Raw genomic sequence first — 12,717 nt, 5'->3', positions numbered from 1 at the left:
CACACAAGTTGACACAAAGGGGTTTGAATGGCTATTAAATGTAACATCCTCACCTGTGATCTGTTTGCTTGTAATTAGTGTGTGTATAAAAGGTCAATGAGTTTCTGGACTCCTGACAGACCCTTTCATTTTTCATCCAGTGCTACACTGACGTTTCTGGATTCTGAGTCATGGGGAAAGCAAAAGAATTGTCAAAGGATCTGCAGGAAAAGGTAGTTGAACTGTATAAAACAGGAAAGGGATATAAAAAAATATCCAAGGAATTAAGTGTTCAACCTCTAATCAACCTTCCAATCATCCCTCCCTTCTAGATTGTAAGCTCTAACAAGCAGGGTCCTCTATTTCCTCCTGTATTGAATTGTATTGTAACTGTATCGTCTTCCCTCATATTGTAAAGCGCTGTGCAAGCTGTTGGCGCTATATAAATCCTGAATTATAATAATAATAATCAAGAAGTGGAAAATGAGGGGTTCTGTTGAAACCAAACCACGGTCAGGTAGACCAACTAAAATTTCAGCCACAACTGCCAAGAAAAATTTTCGGGATGCAAAGAAAGACCCACAAATAACTTCAGGTGAAATACAGGACTTTATGAAAACATGTGGTGTGGCTGTTTCAAGATGCACAATAAGGAGAACCTTGAAGAAAGATGGGCTGCATGGTCAAGTCGCCAGGAGAAAGCCATTACTATGGAAATGCCACAAAGTATCCCATTTACAATACGCCAAACAGCACAGAGACAACCCTCAAACCTTCTGGCACAAAGTCAATTGGAGTGATGAGACCAAAATTGAGCTTTTCGGCTACAACCATAAACACTACATTTGGAGAGGAGTCACCAAGGCCTATGATGAAAGGTACACCATTCCTACTGTGAAACACGGAGGTGGATTGCTGATGTTTTGGGGATATGTGAGCTACAAAGGCACAGGAAATTTGGTCAGAATTGATGGCAAGATGAATCAAAAAATACTGGAGGAAAATTTGCATTCATCAGCCCAGAAGCTGCGCATGGGATGTACTTGGAGATTCCAACATGACAATGATCCTTAACACAAGGCCAAGTCGACCTGCCATTGGCTCCAGCGGAATAAAGTGAAGGTTCTGGAGTGGCGTTCTCAGTCTCCTGACCTCAATATCATTGAGTTCATGCAAGACAGCCCAAGAATTTACAGGAACTGAAGGCTTTATGCCAGGAAAAATGGGCAGCTTTACCATCTGAGAAAATAAAGAGCCTCATCCACAAATACCAAAAAAACATCAAGCTGTCATTGATGTTAAAGGGGGCAATTCACGGTATGAAGAACTGGGGTATGTAAACTTTTGATCAGGGTCATTTGGGTAGTTTCTGTTGCCATTATGATTATGAGTAAACACAGTTAAATGATGATAAATGGCTTCAGCCACACCCTAACCACGAGTGAAAGAAAAGTTTTTGTGTTATCATTCATATTCTCTGAAAAATGGTCAAGAAATCACAAATTCTGCCAGGGTATGTAAACTTTTAAACACAACTGTATCTATCTATTTATCTCCCTCTGTCTCTCTCTCTCTCTCTCTCTCTCTATATATATATATATATATATATATATATAAACATAACTGTGCAAATGTTTTAGGCAGGTGTGAATACATGCTGTAGAGTTAAAATGCTTTCAAAAATATATATTTTAATTATTAATTTTAATCAATTTGCAAAATGCAAAGTGCGCAAACAGAAGAAAAACCTAAATCAACTCAATATTTGGTGTGATTACCCTTTGATTTCAAACCAGCATTAGTTCTACGAACACTTGCACATAATTTTTGACAAAAAAAACCATCAGTTAGGTTGTTCCAAACCTCTTATAGAACTAACCAAATTTGCATTTCTGCACATTGAGTTGGAGATTTCATCAGGAGAAATGGCATCCTCAATGCAGAGAAATACAGGCAGATACTTATCCATCATGCCATGTCAGGAGTCCTGGAAGTAATGGTTTGGCTTCCCACACAGCCCTAATCTCAACATCATTGAGTCTGCCTGGGATTACATGAGGAGACAGAAAGATTTGAGGCAGCCTTCTTTCAGAGAAGTACTAGTGATATAATCAGCGCAAACCATAAACCAGTTTAGAATCTAAAAAAATATATATAAATGTGCGCACAAGGCTGCCAACAATCAGCGCCAAACACAAAACACCAGTGACTAGATAAATAATAAATATTGCTGCGCCAAGTGAATTAATCAAAATAATAATGAATCAATATGCACGTAAAACTTATAATCAGAAAGCAACCTAATGCTTATTTACATAAATCATATGTCAATCCAAGTGTTGAAAACCTGTGATAAATAAAATCCCAATGGTGAAAACCTATAAGTGAGCAATAAACTCAAATAAAGAAATCAATCTTCATCTGTGATCAAAACTGTGTAAAGTGCTGCATGCTTCACTCCAGTGCTCCCAGTGGTTAGTGCAAGATTCGCAGCTCACCTTAGGGATAGACTCATAAGAGTCATACACGCTTTGGGATATATATGGATAACAGCCTGGTCTCCCCTCTTCCTCTGCTCAGGCTAACACTCCACGTGGGCCAGGGACCCGATGTGAGACAAAATGGAAGAAGGGATCTAGAGCTCTCTGCTTTTTAAGGCTTTATTTCATTCAACAAATAGAAATCCACTTAAATTCTCATGCACTTAAGCAGTGCGGGCTTACAGCGTCAGACAGTCAGGATCTGTGTACCTCCAAGGACCGAAGTACTACGAGTAGGCTCCTCCCCCGTACGCATTACGTCAGAGACTTCGTCAGCGGGGTCACGCGTACGGGGGAGGAGCCTACTCGTAGGCTCCTCCCCCGTATATATATATATATATATACACAGTTATGAGTTAGGTTAGGTTAGTTAGGTTAAAGCTGACCTACAGTATGTGTCTGCCTTTGGCTATTTCTTTACGAACTCTGCATTTCTAATCCTATTATTGATCTGAGCAACTGATCTAATAACTTATTATTTGAAAGACTGCATTTATTCACAGTTGCTGCCTCCCTTTAATTCAAACACAGGATTATTCTTGATAAATCAAGAAAAATATAAACTAGGAATTTATATATATATATATTTATGGGTAAGCCTGGAAAGTAATATAAGTTCAGCACATGAAAAGCATTAAGCATGTGAATGAATAGCATTCAAGGAAAGAATGCTGCACATCCAAAAGGCAAATCCACACAATGGATTTATTTTTTACTGCAGTTCAAAGGTACATATGTACCTTTTATATATGTCCTCAAAATTCTACAAACAATACCCTATAATGACAATGTAAAAGAAGTTTGTTTGAAATATTTGCAAATTTATAAAAAAAAATCACATGTACATACAGGTGTATCTTGTAAATTAGAATATCATCAAAAAGCAAATGTATTTTAGTAATTCAATTTAAAAAGTAAAAACTCATATATTTTATATAGATGTGTTACACACAACATGATAATTTCCAAGCATTTCTTTCTTTTAATTTTGATGATTATGGCTTACAACTAGTGAAAACCCCAAATTCAGTATCTCAGAAAATTAGAATACTACATAAAACAAATTAAAAAAAGGATTTTTAATACAGAAATGTTGGCTTACTGAAAAGTATGTCCATGTACAGTATAGTATGCACTCAATACTTGGGGCTCTTTTGCATGAATAACTGCATCGATGTGGCGTAGCATGGAGGCAATCAGCCTATGGCATTGCTAAGGTGTTATGGAAGCCCGGGTTGCTTTGATAGTGGCCTTTAGCTTGTCTACATTGTTGGGTCTGGTGTCTATCTTTTTCCTCTTGACAATACCCCACAGATTCTCCCCAAATAATCAAGGACTGTGGAAAATGTTGCATTTCATTTGAAAATCAAGGTCCCAGAGTCTAGAGGAAGAGTGGAGAGGCACAGAATCCAAGTTGCATGAGGTTCAGTGTGAAGTTTCCACAGTCAGTGATGATTTGGGGAGCCATGTTATCTGCTGGAGTTGGTCCACTGTGTTTTATCAAGTCCAATGTAAGTGCAGCCCTCTACCAGGAAATTTTAGAGTACTTCATGCTTCCCTCTGCTGACCAGCTTTAGGGAGATGCTCATTTCATTTTTCAGCAGGATTTGGCACCTGCCCACACTGCCAAAACTACCAATACCTGGTTTAATGAATATGATATCACTGTGCTTGATTGGCCAGCAAACTTGCCTGACCTAAACCCCATAGAGAATCATGGGGTATTGTCAAGGGAAGATAAGAGACACCAGACCCAACAATGGAGATGAGCTGAAGGCCACTATGAAAGCAACCTGGGCTTCTATAACACCTCAGCAGTGCCACAGGGCTATCACAGTGCTTGAAATATATTACTCTGTGTGCAACGTATCTATATAAAATATATAGATTTCACTTTTTGAATTGAACTACTGAAATAAATTAACTTTTTGCTGATATTCTAATTTTATGAGATGCACCTGTAAGTATTCACAGCCTTTGCCATGACACATAACATTGAGCTCAGGTGCATCTTGTTTCATTATTATTCCTTGAGATGTTTCTACAACTTGATTGGAATCCACCTGTGCTAAATTAAGTTGATTGGACATGACTTATATAGACACCTGTCTAGGTCCCGCAATTAACAGTACATATCAGAGCACAAACCAAGCCATAAAGTCCAAGGATTTCTCTGTAGACCTCCGAGGCAGGATTGTACTAAGGCACAGATCTGGGGAATGGTACAGAAAACTTTCCGCAGCATTGAAGGTCCCAATGAGCACAGTGGCCTCCATCATCCGTAAATATAAGAGGTTTGGAACCAACAGGACCCTTCCTAGAGCGGACTGCTCCGCCAAACTGAGCGATCGAGGAGGAGAAGGGTCTTATTCGGGGAGGTGACCAAGAACCCGATGGTCACTATGATAGAGCTCCAGCGTTTCTCTATGAAGAGAGGAGAACCTTCCAGAAGAACAATTATCTCTGCAGCACTCCACCAATCAGGCCTGTATGGTAGAGTGGCCAGACGGAAGCCACTTCTCAAAGAAACATGACAGCCCACTTGGAGTTTGCCAAAGGGCATCTGAAGGACTCTCAGACCATGAGAAAATTCTCAAAATTTTCAAAATTCCCTGGTCTGATAAAACAAAGATTGAACTCTTTGGCCTGAATGGCAAGCGTCATGTCTGGAGGAAACCAGGCACCGCTTATCACCTGGCCAATACCAACCCTACATTGAAGCATGGTGGTGGCAGCATCACGCTGTGGGGATGTTTTACAGTGGTAGGAATTGAGAGACTAGTCAGGCTCGAGGGAAAGATGAATGCAGCAATGTACAGAGACATCCTTGATGAAAACCTGCTCCAGAGTGCTCTGGACCTCAGACTGGAGCGAATGATCACCTTCCAACAGGACAACGACCCTAAGCACACAGCCAAGATAACAAGGGAGTGGCTATGGGACAACTCTGTGTGTGAATGTCTTTGAGTGGCCCAGCCAAAGCCTAGACTTGAACCTGATTGAACATATCTGGAGAGATCTGACAATGGCTGTGCACCGACACTCCCCATCCAACCTGATGGAGTGATGGAGCTTGAGAGGTCCTGCAAAGAAGAATGGGAGAAACAGACCAAAAATATGTGTGCCAAGCTTGTAGCATCATACTCAAATTAGTGTATTTAGTGCTTCAACAAACTATTGAGCAAAGGCTGTGAATACTTATGTACATGTTATTTTGTTTTTCATTTTTATTTTTATTTTGCGGTAGAATTTTGAAGGAAATTATTAATTTAATTCATTTTGGAATAAGGATGTAACATAACAAACTGTGAAAAAGTGAAGCGCTGTGAATACTTTCCGGATGCACTGTAAACAAAGAAAAAACCCCAAAGGTTTCCCAGAGCACTTTGGGTTATCTCAGGATACAGTAGAAATGTGGCAACTAGCAGGTAGAACCACAGTATGTGGTAAGGAGGGTGGGGTGGGGGGCGCAGGCATTGGATAGCACAGATAGTGTGAGATGCAGATGGTTCTGGCATTGGGCACAGCTGGTGACCCTGATGAAAACCAGGGACTTCCTCGCTTTGGAGGGATTTACTCTCACTTCCTGTTTTCACAGGAAGTGAAAGGAAATCTCCCCAATGGGACACAGATTGCAAAAGCAAAAACAGACAGGCGTTATAACCCTCCCTTATTTTATCCAAAATTAAAAAAAAAAAAGTTTTGTCTTTAGTTCTACTTTAATAACCTTCATTTACCAGGTGCTATTTTTAAATTTTTATTCGGGGATAGGGTCACTTTAATGGCTAAGTTCACCTTCTCAAGCAGAATTTCACTTTTCATAATAAAAAGAAGCATTTACTAATGTCTTTTCTACCAAAGCCATCCCAATGTGCTTATCGCTTACCTCATCTATGGCAGCTTTATATTTTCACCTGCTTTCATTACTTCCTGTAGATCATATCTCATTATGCACTCATCTTACTGCATCACAGAATCAGGCATGTATTACTACTCTGGACCACACCTCCCTCATTAATATACCACCTTTTGTTTTATTTCCACCCACTTTCCTACTTCTTCCCTTATGGTGACCATATACTATCAAATCTGATTGTACAATCTGCTTTAGATCTACTATCAGCTATGTAGTGCAAGAGCCTGCCTGATTTGATACAAATTAAATGGATTGTTCTGGTGAGTCCTCCCATTCAAATGTTTTTGTTAAATCTAAAGGAAATTGTACAGAGATTGTACAATCAGATTGCATAGTGCATTGTCAACTTTATACAAGTACATAGGGTGGAGTGGCTGGAAATAGTCAGCGACCAGGTCCTGTTCATATCTCCACATGTAGCAGGAACTTGCGTTCCCACATGGATTTTTTTATGGTGTTTTAGAGCATCTCCACTCGTCAAGCATAGGGAAGTACATTCGGGCTGCCTTATGTGCAAAAAAAAGCTCCATAGAAGCTCCAGAACTATTTTTGGAGCACAACGTGTCACATTTTTTACTGCACTTTTTGGTGCACTTGCATTGTGTTTATTGTACAGCAGACACACACTTGTTGCCAGAGCTTGGAGTGCCATTAACAATTAATGGCAATGCTAATGCAATGCTCATTTGCACTGCATTTCCAAAACAGGCAGCAATATTTAAATGTTCTGTGTAGTTTGCAATTGAATTTGGAAATGCACAGATGTTAATGGAGCCTCATTATTCTTGTGTAAACACATCAATTTCACATTCAGGCCCCATTCAACCTAGCGTGGTGGGAACACACATTTTTGGCTTGTTTTTCCCGCAACATAGATAGGGCAGCCCATTGATTTCAATGGGCTGCACTAAACGTGGCAAAGTAGCTCATGGGACATTTTGGCATGTGATGGTTTGCCCATTTTTACTGCAAGTTTTTCTGCATTTGTCGCTCATTTTCTTACGCAGCCAAATGTGTGTTTGCTTCTGCGTTTGGGGTATGACTAGTTCATTTGACTATGTACACACCTATCTATCCAATCACTGTATATCCAATCAGGCAGGCCCTTGTACTACATAGTTGATGGTAGATCTAAAGGAAATTATACAATCAGATTGTATAGCGTATGGTGAGCTTTCCAGACTTCCACGGACACACTTCTCCTGTTTTTGTTTTTAATACTGCAGCTCTGCTCCACATAGGCTGTTATGTGCATATGCTCAGCTCCTGCACACTCTACCAAATGAACAATCTATACATGATGAAGGGAATGTACTTAACTATCGATAGCTCTGTATTTAGTGAGAATGGTGTCCATTGACAATGATTGTATACAGTATAAGTATAGAGGGGGTGGGAGCAATCTCCTGGAGAGGGAGGGCAGGTGCTGGATGTGTATTAACCTCCCTGGCGGTATGATTCTTTCGGATTTTAGGTGCTGAAAGCGGTACCATTATTTTGCTAGTAATTCTTGAGAATGAGCAGCCCAAACCAACTATTTATATATGATTTCTTTTTACTGTGCATTCTTCTTTATAACATCCCGGGTATGATAAAGTTTGAAACACAAAATCCTAAATTATAATATAATAAATAACTATAAAATAATAATATAATAATAATAACACTTTTTTTTCCAAAAAATAACACTTTTTATTCAATAAATTATAGTAAATAACCTAATCAAAAACACTGACATTTTTTTTGTCAAACAAGGATGCAATATTTTTTTTTTCCCCAAAAAGGATGCAATATTACTGGTCATATTGCTTCAATAAACGTCCCGGGTGTGGAAAATTTTGAAACAGGGTACAGCGCAAAGTCCAACGTCACAGTCTGGACAATAGTACTGCGTCTTCTTTCTGATTTTCCGTCCGGTGTCGTCACGCTTGGAACAGCAAACCACACACATCCTTGTGGGTGCAGTCTTCTTCTCCATCGGCAGAATGTGGTCCATAAAATGACGACCGGTCAGTCATTCGGGGTTCACAACACCAGCAGCACAGCGTCCGGATCTACTTACTGTTTGGTGTTTGGTGCCTGAGAAATATGAGCTCAGCAATTTTCCACACAAAGTCTGCATGAACCACAGGCCTGTCACTCTTCTTTTTTTAGGAGAATGAATGTGTTCCACAAACACTGCTCCAGGAGGTGCCTGAATATTTTTTTATAATTTTTTTTCAGCTGTTTCCGCATTGCCGGATAGAAAGTCATGGCCTGGTCAGCTCTGTCCACACCTCCCATGGTGTTGTTATAATCCAGGACCAGTTGAGGTTTCAGAACATCTTTTCCCCCTTTTGTATGTACCATGACAGTAGCGGTGTTGTGGATGGTACTCATCAGGCAGACATCTTTTTTGTCACGCCATCTCAGTGCCAACATTTTTCCTTTCTGCCAGGCAACTAATTCTCCGAGCTTCAGCTTTTTGTTGGCAAAGCTGGGGGGCATGTCACGCCGGTTAGCTCGGACGGTCCCATATGCATCTGTCTTGTGTTGTAGGAGGAACTCAAACAGTTCTTGGGATGTATAGAAATTGTCTGTGGTGACACAGTACCCCTGATTCAGCAGAGGCTCAATCAGCGTCAGAACTGAAGCGGTTGCCATCCCATAGCTGCTGAACCTTTGGTTGAATTTGGTTCCTCTCCCGGTGTATAGGACCGAATTCCAAATATATCCAGAGCTGGATTCACACAGCATAAATGATTTTATTCCAAAGCGTATTGTATCCAGCTGAGTCTCCCTTTATAGGCCATTAGACTTTCATCTATACAAATGTCTCTTTCTGGTAAATAGGACTCCTGGAAATTTTTCAAAATTAGTTGGTAAATGTCCCAGATCTTTTTGAGCTACGGAGCTGGATGAGAAGTCTCATCAAAATCGTCATTATTGGTAAAGTGCAAATATCTCATAATGAGCGAAAATTTGTACTCCGACATAACGGTGCCAAAAAAGGAGTGGCCAATAATTTGTTGGTGGTCCAATACCACTCCTTCAGGGGTTTCCCCACCACTCCCTGCAGAATAATTAGGCCCAGGAATTTCCAGATATCCGCACTGGTCACGGGTTCCCACATCCTGCTCCTTGAAAACCGCCGATGCACTGCGGCTTGTTGCTCCTGGTACCGATAGGTTTCCTCAACAATTTGTTCGATAACCTCATCGGTCGAAAAAGTTGCAGGTATGTCAAGGGGTTGTCCTCCTCAACATCGACTTTGATACCAGGTGCTCCGGTAAACGGGAACCTTGGGGGCGCTACGTGCTCCGTACCGCAGTCATCACGCACCAAGTACGCACATCGTTCTGCACAGTCACAGAATCATCACTGAACTCACCTTCTGCGTCGAATGACGAACTTCCCCATGAATCGCTGTCACTCCACTCTGCAAGCGATTCAGGATCGCTGTCGCTCTCGCCCAGCAGGTCATATACCGCTTTTGAGGTTGCGGCGCACTTGTTTGATGCCATGCTCGCTCTGCAATGTCCAGACACAATGTATAGGAAAAATGCAGGAAGTGCAATGGAGAAAGCACTGGGGGGCAATCAAAGGTCAATTTATTTTATTTTGGCAATGTAATCCAATAGGATTACAGTGCATCAGTGTGTTTGTGTGTTATACTTTTTGAATTTGCCGCCGGTTCCACCCCCCTGCGGATGTCACGTCGCAGGAGACGGAAGCCTGGGCTCAAAGACGATCGGGAGGAAGCTCCACCGCAGCATACCGCCCGCATACATCGCTGGATCCCGGTGACAAGGTAAGTAAAACCTCTACCAGGATCCAGCAATCTTCCTAGCGGTACCCCGAGTGCGGCTCGGGGTTACCGCTTTTGGCTCTAAAATTTAACCCCGAGTCACGCTCGGGAATACCGCTAGGAAGGTTAATGAAGTCAGCTGGTGAACTACTCCCTGGTAAACGTTTTTCCATCCCAAATACCAAATTTCAGGACAGGCAATGGAGGAACTTTCTACAGGAGACTGGAGACTGAGATAAGGCCTGTCCCCAAGACAGAAAACTTTTCGTTTTTTTGCAACAGAGGAACATTAATGATATATTCGTACATAGGGAAGCTAGAATTTAGAAAAAAAAAGTGAACTTAGCCTTTAATATTTACCTGACTAAAAAAAAGTAATATTTTAATGTTCATTTATTTATCCCCAACAATAATTGAATATGTGGAAAAAATATCACAGATTCCCTTTAAACTTAAAATGTGGTTAGAAAAGCAAATGAATGTCTACATAGAAAAGGCCTGGCTGGTGTCTGCTACAGTATCTAATAATGTTTACCGTTTACCCTACATGTAAGTGAGTTTTTATTTTCAACAAAATAGTTCACAATCTGTGGATGAAAGAGTGTATTTTTTTCTTATTAAACGTGGATAACCTTTTTTTTACATGCCCTCATAATATTTATTGGTATTATAATTGATGGGTGTTAAATCATATTTCGCATTTTATACTATTTATAATATATCACACGAAGAGCATTATGCTTAAAAGATCTGTTTCTTAGTTGTTATATCTATGAACACAAAATTGGAATTAAACAATGGTAAATATGGCTTCATGGTTATTTTAAAAAAAAGTTGTGCCCTAACAAATTTTTAAATGTGCTAAGGAAAAAGTCTAAAAGTCTAATATCAAAACATAGAGACACATTACAGAATGCCATGAACAAAAGGGACATTTATCAAATCTATTTCCAAAAAGCTACTTGGGAAAGATATTGAATGAATTATTACTCTCAATATAACACTTCAAGCAAGTTCATGAATAACAATGAATTACTCAGAATTATAACTACAATAAAAATTATGACTCCCGTGCCACTGACTACACTGCAAATTCTCGGTTTTGTATTTGCCTTACAAATACAGTGATATGCCTAAAAACATTCAACTCATTTTGAAAAACATTTCCATTTGATATCAGTACAACACAATTTAAAGTGGATCTATACTCTTCAGGCAAGTGAAAGTATTAGTAGAAATAGGATACCCCATCCACAGCCAGTGAAAATCTCTCATGCAAGGTGAGCTCTTGCCCAAGGCCCACTCTAATTTATGCAAGGCTCAGCAACAGCCCATCTCAAAGGGGTTACCTAAATGCAGAGATACATGGTCATTAGATGTCCTTAGTCTTGACAATGCTGATTGGGAAGATGTGTGGGACTATCCATTCCAAAAATGTATCACCACCAGAGAGACTGACTACGTTTTCAGCGAGGTGTAGTGATCTAAATGCCAGCTTCCTTCACATTGTCTGGACTAGTACTTCTAGCTGTCACTAATATCCAGATACCTCTGGACCTAAATGTCTGTTTACTAGGTCTTGTGAACCCCTTGGCCCATAGAAAAGCAAACCAGAACATTACTGGGTTTGCTACTTTATGATGCCAGGAAGGCAATAGTTATTTATCAGCAGTCTCCTGCCCCTCCAACTCTTGATAAGCAGAAGTATTTGATCAATTCTGCTCTGTTATTTAATAAGGCTACTTACAACAGCAGATGCTACTCCAATAATCTGACAAGGTATGGTCTTTTTGGGTAAAGAACTCTGAAAAGCAACCCTTGTCTGTATACACTTCTCCCTGGCAGGGGCAGACAGACCATTGGGGCCCTCGGGCACTGCCAGTTGGAGACCCTATGAGAGGCTCTGTCACTGCACCTGTATCTGCAACACGATTTCTGTACATGCTGCACTTGGAAGTCCTAGTAGATCAGTAACATGCGATTGGTCCCCCTATTCTCCCCACACACATGGACCCCCTTTCCTGAGGACAGGACAGAGACAGCAGAGACCATTCAGAATGGAGAGGTGGGTGTCCTGCTACAAAACAGGGAACACCCCTCTGGGAGAGCCATGCATGGAAAGCCCCGCCCCTCCTCCACAGCCATTCATTCTGTTGTGGCCCGGCTGGGACGATCTGGAGATTATCCTGTGTGTGGATGGATTTTGCCTTCTGAGTGCAATTCACGTGGGTAAAAGTTGGACTGGGCGTGAACTCCCATATAGTGAACACACTACTGTGAAAGGGGCTATGGATGCAGCAGATTAGAAATCTAGAGCCACTCTGGATCCTGGCTGCCTGAGCCCAGGGAAAAGTAGTCTGGGGCCAAAATTGTGAGTAGAAAACATTCTAACCCTTGTCCTTTCTCTCACCTCCCATTCATCCTCTCTCTTTCACTCTCTTCCCCCATTCTCTCTACCACTTCCCTCTCTCCCCCCTCTCTCTCTCCCAAACCCC

At 40.9% G+C, this 12,717-nt stretch overlaps 1 protein-coding gene across 1 annotated transcript in view; it reads right to left on the bottom strand.

Moving 5' to 3' along the window:
- The window catches only part of CFAP47 (cilia and flagella associated protein 47), a 702,231-nt gene that overhangs the window by 371,476 nt on the left and 318,038 nt on the right, over nucleotides 1-12,717 (bottom strand). The gene's annotated exons all lie outside the window — the stretch shown is intronic.

The sequence above is a fragment of the Pelophylax lessonae genome (genome assembly GCF_965119305.1).
Source record: "Pelophylax lessonae genome assembly, chromosome: 2".
Classification (NCBI taxonomy): Eukaryota; Metazoa; Chordata; class Amphibia; order Anura; family Ranidae; genus Pelophylax; species Pelophylax lessonae.
The sequence above is the reverse complement of the archived record's forward strand: the minus strand, read 5'-3'. Positions and strand labels throughout refer to the sequence as shown.